Here is a 12,307-nt window from a genome sequence, read left to right on the forward strand (position 1 = left end):
TTGTGGGCAGCTCCGAGGTTGCCCATAAGCCATAAACCATAGGACACCCCTCTCACATACTAAGCAACGGTTGCCACGTGCTTTTTTGGTTTTGCTTAGATTATTTTGTTATTAAACGGTTCTAAATTGTATCTTCTGTGTTCTTAAACTCACTTGCAGAAAATAAGTCAGTTGTATCACGCGCGATTGATAACTAACACATCAGTGATGTATTTATTGCAAGGGTTTAAACTTTTTAATTGGAACCTTTATGATGACTAATGTTATATATGTTCTTCATCAATTTGACTTACATAAGATCGTACCGAATTCTATTATTTGGTACACAAGCCATCCGATCAAATCGAACGGAAGCATAAACATCCGCGCCGAATTATCAAGTCAAGGTCAACAATCCGTGGCCTCTCAGGCCCATGGATTGCTTTGCTGCGGAGCCCGTATACCAATCATCCGGCCTAACCAGCACTATCGGCCTTTTATCACGCATGGGCCCTTGTCCAGTTTGGTGCCACATCCGGTCATCCGGGTTTTGGCGACGGCCGCAGCCTACTGGAGAGTCTGGTGAATTTTGGGCTGGAGAACTGGAGATTATTTGGCCTTTGATGTGGCGGCGGCGTGTTTTGTGTTTGTTGTGACTTGTGAGAAAGAGCAGAGAGAGGAGGGAGATGTCGTGGTGCAGAAGAAGGCCAGGGGCTGTGACTGTGAGTGGACACGCAACATAAGCAAAAATAACATGAGATTAGGGCCACGTTTAGTCGGCCAAATTCGGCGCCGTCAGATTCACTGTGTAACACTGTAGCGCAACGCAGCATTTCGTTTGTGTTTGGTAATAATTGTTCAGTCGTTGACTAATTAGGTTCAAAACGTTCGTCTCGCAAAGTACAATTAGTTTTTTATTTCGTCTACATTTAGTACTCCATATATGTACCACAAGTTTGATGTGACGGAGAATCTTCTTTTTACATAATGCCAAAGTTGACAGTTGGGAGTAACTAAACAGGGCCTAGGAAAACAGAGAATGGTCATCATAAAGATGACAGATTGTTAAATTATTATCTCCTAGATCTTTGACGTCGTGTTTAGCTCCCTGGCTGCAGCAGTAGGCCCCGTGGATCGAGTGAGAAGCCGATTTTCATGGAGAAAGAAGAAAAGGTCGTTTGGGCATACCGGTACACCAACAGCTTCTCGTCAGTCGTCACGGGCATAGCAGTAGACCATGAGACCTGAGTAGCACGATGTTGGGGTGGCGCCGTGGCAGAGCCGCGGAGGTGTCCGAGCATAGTCATGTGGTGATCCGCTCAAATCCCTTGCAGGCCAGCAAGGTTGCGCGGCAGTTGGGACGAGGGAGGGAGCAACAGCAACCTGATCCACAAGCTCGCCGGGGACAAGCCGCCGGGACCCCGACGTGCGGCTCTCCCGGCGCCCCATCGATTTCCGTCGTCCCCACTCCCCTTCCTGTTCCCTCGACGACGACACAATCTTCTCCGCTGGGTCGACGTCTCCCTTCACTCGTCGACTCTTAAACCCTCCCCGTCCCCGTCCCCCTTCCCGTCAGTTCCACGAGCTACGGAGCACCACACCTATCAGCATCTCGTGCTTGCCTCCTACTCCTAGGTTCCTCCGCATGGCGCCGTCCGCCGCCTGCTCCATGGCCTCCGTCTCCCGGGCCCTCCGGCCCGCAGCCGCGCGCCGCCGCCTGCTCGGCTGCTCGTCTCGGTACGCGCCTCCCTCGCTGTTATTATTCCTAACTTTTCGTTCGTTTGAGGTGGTTCCGTTGATTTGGATGCGGCTATGGATGCAGGGTGCGGATTGGGGATTGCCTGGTCGATGCCAAGTCACGGAATGGGGAACGACAAACACGAGCTGGGATTGGCCGTTGCGTCTGCACCAGCATGCTACTATCACCCCGGTTCTCAGGTATGCTCGTGTTTTAACCAGCCCTCTGGATTCTGGAATTGCTCTTGTGTAACGAGATCTCTGTTTAGCCGTTCAGGGCATGGATTGGCCAAATGTGAGGACCAGCAGAGTTTGGCTTTTGGTTTTAGAGTGTTGTATAATCAGTTTTGTGCTAATCTCAAGCAGTGTCCTAGACACATGTCTTAGTTTAGAGAGAATTCTGTGAGCTTCAGAAGTTCTGAAGCTGCACCAGTAGCAGTAGGTGCTGCTGATGAATGTAGCTTTGGTTTCACTGCCTCACTATGTTCTCAGGACCACACTGCATTTTTTCCGGTGAAACCTATTTGCTTTAGAAAACTGACAGTAAGCGAAAGGTATTTATTTGGTTCCTTCGATGAATTTTTGGCTTACTAGTTTGAACTGGTTCTGCTGCATTTTTGGATATAAAGTACATTATATATACTGGTTTGCTGAAACTTTCTCGAATTTTCTCTGAACATTATCTTTCTTGTAAATTGCCCTGCTGGTCAAAAGTTACTGCTCTGCCACTATAAGTTAGTCCAAATGACAGAACTCATCAATGGAGTACCTTTCGTCTGCTCTAGTCATCTGATCGTGTATGCTTCTGAACATAGTTGTGCCTTTCACTCCTGTGCTCTACTATTTTGTAAAACTCAAACACTTAGCGAAAGGCAGATCAACATATTGTTGCTTATTAACTTTTGGGACTCCTTAACTAAATTTATGCACCTCAAGGTGGAAGATGATAAGCAAGTTTGTAGCGAACCTGTTACAGCTATCATGTTCTACCCTTTTGGCTTGTCAAAGTCATATTTTCCTCTTCAATACCATAATATTCTTGTTATTCTTTGATTTCCTTCCATCTGTTATGTGCTGTAACATTTCCATTATTGAGTTTTTCATTCATCAGCCACTATAATTTTGTTTTTTTTGTTTTTGATATCATGATAACACCAAACACATCCTTATTTCTTTTGGCTGAAAAAATATCCTTTTGCAATTCTTAATTCTGTCAGTCTCTTGCTTTAGTTAGGCTTGTGGGTGATGACACCTCACACCTCAAAGACTGTAAACTTGCTGAAATAATTCTTCATCATGCGAACTAGCTAAACTGCTCTTTTGATAGTCTTGTTATTTTGCACCCTCAACTAGGTTATTGATGACTGTTGTTATGCATTCCTAAAGTTGAATTTGTACAATTTCTTGTCTCAGGAGCCGACAAATTTTGTGCAAGGCTGAAGCTAACGTATCTAGTAATCTTCCGGATAGCTTGCCTACTGGAGTAAGCCAGTATGAAAAAATTGTTGAGTTGCTCACCACTCTTTTCCCTGTCTGGGTATGTAGTACAAGAGCATCTGAAGGTTTTCTTTTCTTTTGCCTACTAGTGTACATTTATGCATGGTGGATATGACACAAGTTTTTGTAAATCTACTAATACCCGAGATCACATATGGCAGGTTATACTAGGTACTATCATTGGCATCTACAAACCATATATGGTAACAGTTCTACCACTTTCAATTGCTATTACTATCTGTGGAACCAACAGTTAACACCTTACCATTTTGTTGGGGTTTCATTGGACAACCCGCAGGTTACCTGGTTGGAGACCGACCTTTTTACTATGGGCTTAGGATTCCTAATGCTGTCGATGGGACTAACGTTGACATTTGAAGATTTTAGGAGATGCATGAGGAACCCATGGACAGTATGTTTCTGCACCTAGACACCTGTATTAATAAGAAAATAGTGATATTGCCTTTTCTGTATCCAACATCCTGTTAATTTATAAGTTATTATGTAAGTTCTGCTGAATTGCTTCTTCGCAGGTTGGTGTGGGGTTTCTTGCGCAGTATTTGATCAAACCTATGCTTGGATTTTCTATTGCATTGGTAACTCTCCTATAGACACAAAAATATGTATAATGGTTGTTTATATTTTGAATGCTTTGTTGTAAACTGTATGAGACTTCAATGATTGTAGGTTATTGAAATTTTTTGATGGTAAATAATATATTCTGTGCATTGTTTTTTGAATTATGATTGTGTTGTATTGTTAGTTAAATGTTGGTTATGGTATAAAGTTTTATCACTGAGTGTATAGTTGGCCAACTGAAGTTGATCACTCCTTATAATGTGTTTTATTTCCCTTCACTTTATACTTAGATGAGCACATTTGTTGCTGGATTGAGGTTTACATCTGTCAACAATAAGTGTACAATGCTATGATCATGTTTACATCTAGGAGAAAGAATCTGGCAATACTTATTTTTCTATTTTAATCAATCACATTTTTTTGTACCTTTGTTTTGAGATGCTGCTATGAGGGACTTTCTTTCTCTGCTATACAAGCTTATTTGAGAATTTTACATAAAGTTTGCAAAGATTAAATGAAAAAAACTGAAGAGACCTGGCAAGAAACTTACCTGCCAGCAGATTTGCCAGATCTGAATGCCACCCTTTTTTTCTCTCTCGAATATGCAGGAGAGCTGTGTATCTGCATTAAGAAGAGCCCAGTTTCTTTACTTCTTCGTTTTTTGCCTTTAATCTTCTATATTTTCTTCTTTGTAAGGTGATCATACTGTCTCATTTGACCGGGGCATATTTTAATGTAACAAAGTTAGCCCATGTCTTCCACCACTTGCAGTAACATTTGTTTAGCTCTTCATCGTGTACATTTCACTAAAGTATCTCTACCAGACATTTCATTTTAATGCCTGCATTTATAAGCACATAATTTGGGTTCTTTATTTTGCAGGCCTTGAAGCTATCAGCTCCTCTTGCAACTGGTCTTATCTTGGTCTCATGTTGCCCTGGTGGACAAGCATCAAATGTTGCAACTTATATATCCAAGGGAAATGTTGCGCTTTCAGTTCTTATGACCACGTAAGCTTGATGTTTTGCTTGCAAAAGAAAGGAATTTGTTTGGTACTTATGTTAATCTCTTTGACATCCATACACCTGCATCTTTCCTGAGCTTCTCTATCCATTACTAAAGCTGTAGATACTTAGCATCCGTATACATGTATCCTTTTTTTTTCAGAATATACACTGCATATCTTTGCCTTAAGAATAATAATAATTTTTAGAGTTCACAGTTGAGCCACCAGGGTTACTCGCACACATTTGAAATATTGACATCACGCACACAGTTACTTGTACACATTTGCTCATGCTATGGGATTATACACATCTATCCTGACACTGTTTCACTTTCTGTTGCACTTATCATTTTATTATTGTGCTATCTGTTTCCAGATGGAGCGTTTAATTGCAAAAGGTTTATACTATCACAATCACAATATTGATTTGGACAGTGCATTCCTGTTGCCAGTTGCTGTCTGCTAGCTTTATGTTGTCAAGTTGATCTTATGCCAGATCTCTCTGTAACATCAGTCCCGCGAAGTAATGCCAACAATGCTCTGATGTTGTCTGAATCAAAATTTGGATTTAGTTGAGGATTCCATGGTGAAATTTTGGAGTGAAAAAAACTTTTCGAATTAACATAGGCAATGTCAAGTTTAACTAGCTTCTAGTCATGAATCACTTACGAGGTTTATACCCTCTGTAGTATCTTCTCGAAAAATGCTGGAGAGCTGCGCATCATTATATTAAGAAGTGAAAGAAAGGGAAAGAACCCATACAACACACCCCAGGCCAGCCAAAAGGCATGCCCACACACTCACGCCAACTCACACAAAACTCCCCCAAACTCTCTGATCCTTAGCATATAAGCGCGCCCGTGTCTGTTTCAAAGGGTGACCAGGATCTTAACTTTCTGAATGGGGGGGGGGGGGGGGGGGGGGGGGGGGGGGGGGCGCAGTCAGGAGAGAAATTCCTCGAGCCCCAGCCAACGACCATAGTTTTCGCTCCTCTCCAGCAACTATCAGAGTTCTTGCAATATCAGGGGCTGCTCCATCAAAAACACACCTGTTGCGATGAGTCCATACAGTCCATGCTCCAAGAATTATGAGAGAATTGATTCCTTGCGTTAGTAAGTCACTAGTAGCACTACTCTATCCCACCAATCTAGAAATGAGAGTTCAGTGGGCTGAGGGGAGACCGGGAGAGGGATTGCAGACCAACTTGTGACAGGAAACGGAACCAGAACTCTCTTGTGAAGACACAACCAATGAGGAGATGATCAATGGTTTTGGCTGTTTGGTCACACAAAGGACAACGTTCAGGATGAGGGAGACCCCGGCGAGCTAAACGGTCCGCTGTCCAACATCTATTATGAGCAACCAACCACATAAAGAAACGACATTTGGGTGGTGCCCATGTCTTCCAAATTTTTTCCCATGGCCCGAAAAGAATAGATCCCAAAAATAGGCCCTCATAAGCTGATTTAGCAGATTATTGACCATTTGAAGCAAGTCGCCATACATGTCTATCTTCCATTTCAGGCTGCAGCTCAAAGTCAGATAAGAGGTCCCATAGGAGGAGATATTCAGTGATGACCCCAACAGTGTGAGCTCCCCGTATGTCAGAGATCCATGCACGGTTGGCGAGGGCTTCTTTCACCGTTCTCTTCTTGCGTCTCCTTACAGCAATGACAGCGAAGAGACGAGGTGCCACATCTGCGATGCATTGTCCATGGAGCCATCTGTCAGTCCAAAAAAGGGTTGTTGCTCCGTCCCCAACCTCTGAATAAATAGCCGCTGCAAAGAAGACCCTAACTTGCTCAGGTACATGTATTGGGAGGTCTGCCCATGGGCGATCAGGTTCTGTTTTTTGTAACCAGAGCCATCGCATTCGCAGGGCCCAGCCGAGGGACTTGAGATCAGCAATTCCTAACCCACCCAATTCAATAGGCCGACACACCTTGACCCAAGCAACCAGACAGTGACCTCCTTGTACATCCCTGCGACCTTTCCTAAGAAATCCACGCCGAATTTTATCCACTGCTTTGATGGCCCATGGTGGAAAATCAATAGCCATGAAGACATAAATAAGCATGCCAGTGAGCACAAACTGTACCTGAACCTTCCTCCCAATTTTGGTCATCAGATTTGCTTTCCAGCCCGGAAGCTGATCAGCAATGCGGTCAATAATGGGCTGCACTTGCTCCTTAGGGAGTTTCTTCAAAGAGAGGGGTAAACCTAGATATTTGCATGGAAAACTTGCAAGTTCACATGGCAGCAGGTTCTGTACAGTTGCTAGCTCAGTTTCACCACATCTAATGGGTAAAACATTGCTTTTCTGTAAGTTTGTCTTGAGCCCTGTTGCCTCTCCAAACAGATCAAGAATGCCCATTGTTAAATTGATATCCCCAGCCTCTGGTCTAAGAAATAACACCACATCATCTGCATAAATAGAAATGAGGTGCTGCAAGGCCCTCCTTGACAGTGGCATCAGCAAGCCCTCAGTTTTGGCCTTTGAAATCATATGTCCTAATACATCCATGACCAAAATGAACAACATCGGGGAGAGAGGGTCGCCCTGTCGTAATCCACACCGATGGATGATATGATCTCCAGGGATTCCATTCAATAGCACTTGGGTGGATGAAGAACAAAGCAGCCCACTGATTATATCCCGCCAAATTTGTCCAAAGCCTAGCTGCTGTAAATTTTCGAGGAAAGGCCAAGCTACAGAATCAAATGCTTTTTGAAATATCCAACTTGAGAAGAATACGAGCCTGTTTCTGTTGATTAAGAAATCTCGCTGTCTGCTGCACCAGCATGAAATTATCCTGTATAAAGCGTCCTTTAATGAAGGCGCTCTGAATGGGAGACACCATTTGTTGAAGCCGTGAAGCAAGATGATTAGATAGCATCTTTGTGATTAATTTGGCAAAGCTATGCACCAAGCTTATAGGTCTGAAATCTTTGGGCTGCTCAGCCCCGTCCCTCTTGGGGAGGAGTGTGATGTAAGCAGAATTGAGAACACCAAAGTTTGCAAGCTTCCTACTCCAAACTGCAGAGATGGCTGCCATGATGTCTTCTTTTATTATGGCCCAACAAGCTTTATAAAAGCGACCTGTGTACCCGTCCGGCCCAGGAGCCTTATCCGAAGGTAATTGCTTAATTGTCCTCCACACCTCCTCTTCAGTGAAGGGAAGTTCCAGATCAGACAGATCATGTGCATTAATTCCCAATTCTGCCAAATTGATAGTGTACTCCCTTGCAGTGCAGTTTCCCAACACAGCTTCAAAGTATTCATCAATGACTGCAGCTTTTTCATTCTGGGTTGTACAGATTTTATCTCCTGACAATAGTTTCCCAATAAATTTCTTCCTCTTCCAGTGTGTGGCGTGAAGGTGGAATAAATGTGTATTAGCATCCCCATCCTTGAGCCAGCTGATCCTTGACCGAGATCGAGCCATTGTACGCTTGAGGGATGCAAGGGCTAAGCTGTGTTTCTTCAGATTGTTTTTAAGCCATAATTCTTCTTGTGAAAGTTGGCGGCTGTCTTGAGCAATTTCAAATTGATGGAGAATTTCTCTTGCCAAAGCAAGCTGAGTTGTAATCTGGCCAACCCCTTTTTCACTCCAGCTTTGTAGACTCTTGGTGACAGCTTTGAACTTCATATCTAGAGATATGAAAGGACATGGGCTAGGAGGAACAGAAGACCAAGCAGAAGCGACAGTCTCATGAAAACCATCAAGTTTGGGCCAAAAAGACTCAAAGTGAAACCTGTGTTTTCCTGGTTTATTGTCTTGAAGACCAAGCAGCAAAGGGCAGTGATCAGAATCATCAAAATCCATGCTCTGAAGTAGACAATTGGGGAATCTATCCTCCCAATCACTGTACACAGCACTCTGTCTAATTTCACCAGGGTTGGAGAGTCCTTTTGGTTTGACCATGTGTATTTGCGACCATGCAAGGGTAGCTCTTTGAGGGCCAGATCGTTAATTAGTCTCCTAAAACGTCCCATCATTGCCCTATTCAAATTAGAATTGTTCTTATCCTTATCCTTGTAGATTAAATTAAAATCTCCTGCCACCATCCAAGGCCCTGGGCATGCTGCACGAATATCACGTAGCTCTTGTAAAAATAGAATATTTTCATCATTCCCTTGAGGTCCATAGACACAAGTCAACCACCATGTTTGTCCACTCTCCTGAGAAAACTGAACCTGAGACACTGTGGTTGTCTCCTCGCCAAACTCCTGATACTCTGATGTGTCGTCTCCAGGATACCAGGATTCCCCCAGTTGCTCCAACTGATGGGGCCGCCATGAAATCTGAGAAATCTGAACCTAGAGCAGATAGGAGGACTCTTTGAGACATATCTGAGATTTTTGTCTCCTGGATACAAACGATGTCAGCCCGAGAAGTATCCACAAAAGTGTGCACCGAGTCTTGTCTCGCGGTGGAATTTAAACCCCTCACGTTCCAAATTAAAATTTTGCCAGGTTCCATTGACTGAAGATGTAAAATCGACCAACAAAGAAAGAAACACAACAACCAGAGCACTAATAGGCTAACTTAACAATTCCTCATCAGCCCCCTGTCCAAAATCATCAGGCAAGGACCAGTTGAACAGGGCTGTCAAGGCCTGCAGATGTGAATCAGACAGCTTGTGCCCAAATAATTTCGCATATTCATCCTGGGTATCATAGCAGAAGATGTTTGTGTAATCTTTTTCTGTAGAATTTGATTAGCAGGCCATTGACTGTTGCATGTAGTATTTCTGATCTCACCTTATTGTTCTGTTATGCTACTTAGGTTTTGATTTAGCGATATTCTTTCGATGCTATTTATGCTTCCTTCAGCCTACTTCTCTATTGCATTCTAACATTCTCCCTGTGCATGTTATAGTTGTTCAACTATTGGTGCTATAGTGATGACACCCCTCCTGACTAAACTCCTTGCTGGTCAACTAGTTCCTGTTGATGCAGCAGTAAGGACACTACAATCCTGTTCCAATTTGTTTCCTTAATTATGTCTGCCTGAGTTAAAAGGATATTTTGTGTACGCAGGGACTGGCAATCAGTACTTTCCAGGTTGTTTTGGTGCCGACTGTTGTTGGAGGTGCTTAAAAAGCTTAATGGGAGATTAATTTACTGACTTTCAGTGTCTTAGAAATATTTTATGACAGCTGGTGTGACTATTTCTTTCACTATGCAGTATTGGCCCATGAATATTTTCCTAAATTTACTGAGCGCATTATCACTGTAACACCCCTGTTTGGTGTCCTCCTCACCACTTTGCTTTGCGCGAGCCCTGTAAGTCTTATAAAGAACTTTCCTGAGTAAGATTCAAACCTTTGTATAACTGTTTGTTAGTAATTCAAAATCATTTTTTATATATTTCATGAAAACCAAAATCCACTTTTGTTGAGTTAAAGAAAATGTAATAACCCATTCTAACCTAAACATGGTCAGGTGTCCTTATTTTTTTCTTAAATAGTAATGCGAATAGGTATATCCTATTCCCTTATACTCCCTTCGTTCAAATTGTAAGTCGTTTTAGTTTTGTCCTAAGTCAAACTTGTCTAGCTTTGACCAAGTTGATAGAAAAATATATTAACATGTACAATATCAATAAATGTACTATCAAAATATATGTCATGTATATAATGAATCTTGTTTGATGTTGCAGATGTTTGTGCATTTTTCTATAAACTTGGTCAAAGCTAAAGAAGTTTTACTTAGGACAAAGCTAGAATGACTTACAGTTTGAAGCGAATGGAGTATATTAGTAAATAGTTGCTCCTCATAATGATATTTTGAATAGTATGCATGGGATACTATTTTTTTTCTCTAGTTTTGATTCAAAACTGAACTTTTGCAAGATTGGACAAGTCGCAGAAGTGTTGAAAACTCAAGGTGGTCAACTTTTTATCCCTGTTGCTCTGCTTCATGTTGCTGCATTTGCTCTTGGGTACTGGTTATCGAGATTATCTACCTTTGGGGAATCAACCTCTAGGACCATCTCAATTGAATGTGGGATGCAGGTAAAGATATGTTGATATGCTCAGGTTCAATCTGTTCTCATCTAGGCATAGAAATTTGTAGCACCGTTAAAAGCTAGATGATTCTTATTCGTTGTTTGGGATTGTTATTAGATAGTTATATGGACAAGTAAAGAATCAATTTGATCAATTATTTGTATAAATTATTCTGCTGGTATGGTTTGTTATGTATTATGTAGGTTGCTTAAACACCAATATTTATACCATTATTTTGCTGCCTAATCGCTCAAACATGTTATCTGTCAATTGGTTGATGATGTGTAGACGGCCTCTTGATGAATCTGTTTAGCTTTCCGCTATTGATATAAAATAAAATGAGATTGACTTTTGCAATTCATACTCTGTTCTATTGAATGAAGTTGTTAGACACTGAGCCTCGCTGATTGTACTAGCAGTTTGGTTCACAAAGCATCAAAACGTGTTTAGCTGGATGACTACCCTTCAGTTACCCTTGCCTAGAGCAATGTGCATTTTCATACGTTTAGTGCTTACCAATCTCACCTTTTTTTCTGGCAGAGTTCTGCACTTGGATTTTTACTTGCTCAAAAGCATTTCACAAATCCACTCGTTGCTGTTCCTTCAGCTGTCAGCGTTGTGTGCATGGCTGTAAGTTTTCTAGTTCCCCTCTCTAATCCCTGCACTCATTCATTTGCATTCAACACTAAATTTTTGTTTGGGCGGCGTAAATGAAATATATTTATCGAAGGTCTTCTATTTTATTTTTTCCATGACAGCTTGGAGGAAGTGCTCTTGCAGTTTACTGGAGAAACAAAGGGCTTCCAGCGAATGACAAAGATGATTTCAAGGAGTAAAGAAACTCGACACATGAGCTCCTAGCTATTAGAGTGCAGTTACATCAGAAGGATTCATGTTCCAATACTTTAGGCATAGATAGGAAGGCATATTCTATTGTTGATTATCATTAGGGGTTCCGCTTTGCCTATGTTTGGTGTGTACTATAGTATTTCATACTATCTCCGTTCACAAATAAATTAATTTCTAGAGTTGTCCTAAGTGTTTAACCAAATTTATTAAAAAAAGTATAAATATTTGTGATACCAAATAAACATATTATGAAAGTATAGTATGATGTATCCAATGATACTAATTTGGTGTCACAAGTCTTGGCGCTCTTTTTCTATAAATTCAATTAAACTTAAAAAAGTTTAGAAATAAGCTGCTTCCGAGCAGAGCAGTCAAAAGAAGTTTTGTGACCCTCTGGTGGTCGTCTATTTACGATGCAGGCGTGAGTAATTAATATTTCAAAGAAACTGATCTGTTTGTTTAGAGTTGTTGTGAGTCAATTTTTAGAGTTGTCCTAAGTTAAACTATTTGTAAAATTTTGATTATATTTATTATTGTTTGTATGGATTTTATCACTACTCCCCCTGTTCTAAATAAATAACTTTTTAGAGCGCTCAGCGTTGTAAAAAGAAAACTTTTTTTAAGAAGAGAGGAGCCTCGATTTTG

The 12,307-nt window shown here is 41.6% G+C and overlaps 1 pseudogene; it reads left to right on the forward strand.

Moving 5' to 3' along the window:
* The first annotated feature begins 1,226 nt into the window (after window positions 1-1,226).
* Window positions 1,227-11,905, forward strand: LOC136458605 (probable sodium/metabolite cotransporter BASS2, chloroplastic; annotated as a pseudogene).
* Window positions 11,906-12,307: the final 402 nt, after the last annotated feature.

The sequence above is a fragment of the Miscanthus floridulus genome, chromosome 6 (genome assembly GCF_019320115.1).
Source record: "Miscanthus floridulus cultivar M001 chromosome 6, ASM1932011v1, whole genome shotgun sequence".
NCBI lineage: Eukaryota > Viridiplantae > Streptophyta > Magnoliopsida > Poales > Poaceae > Miscanthus > Miscanthus floridulus.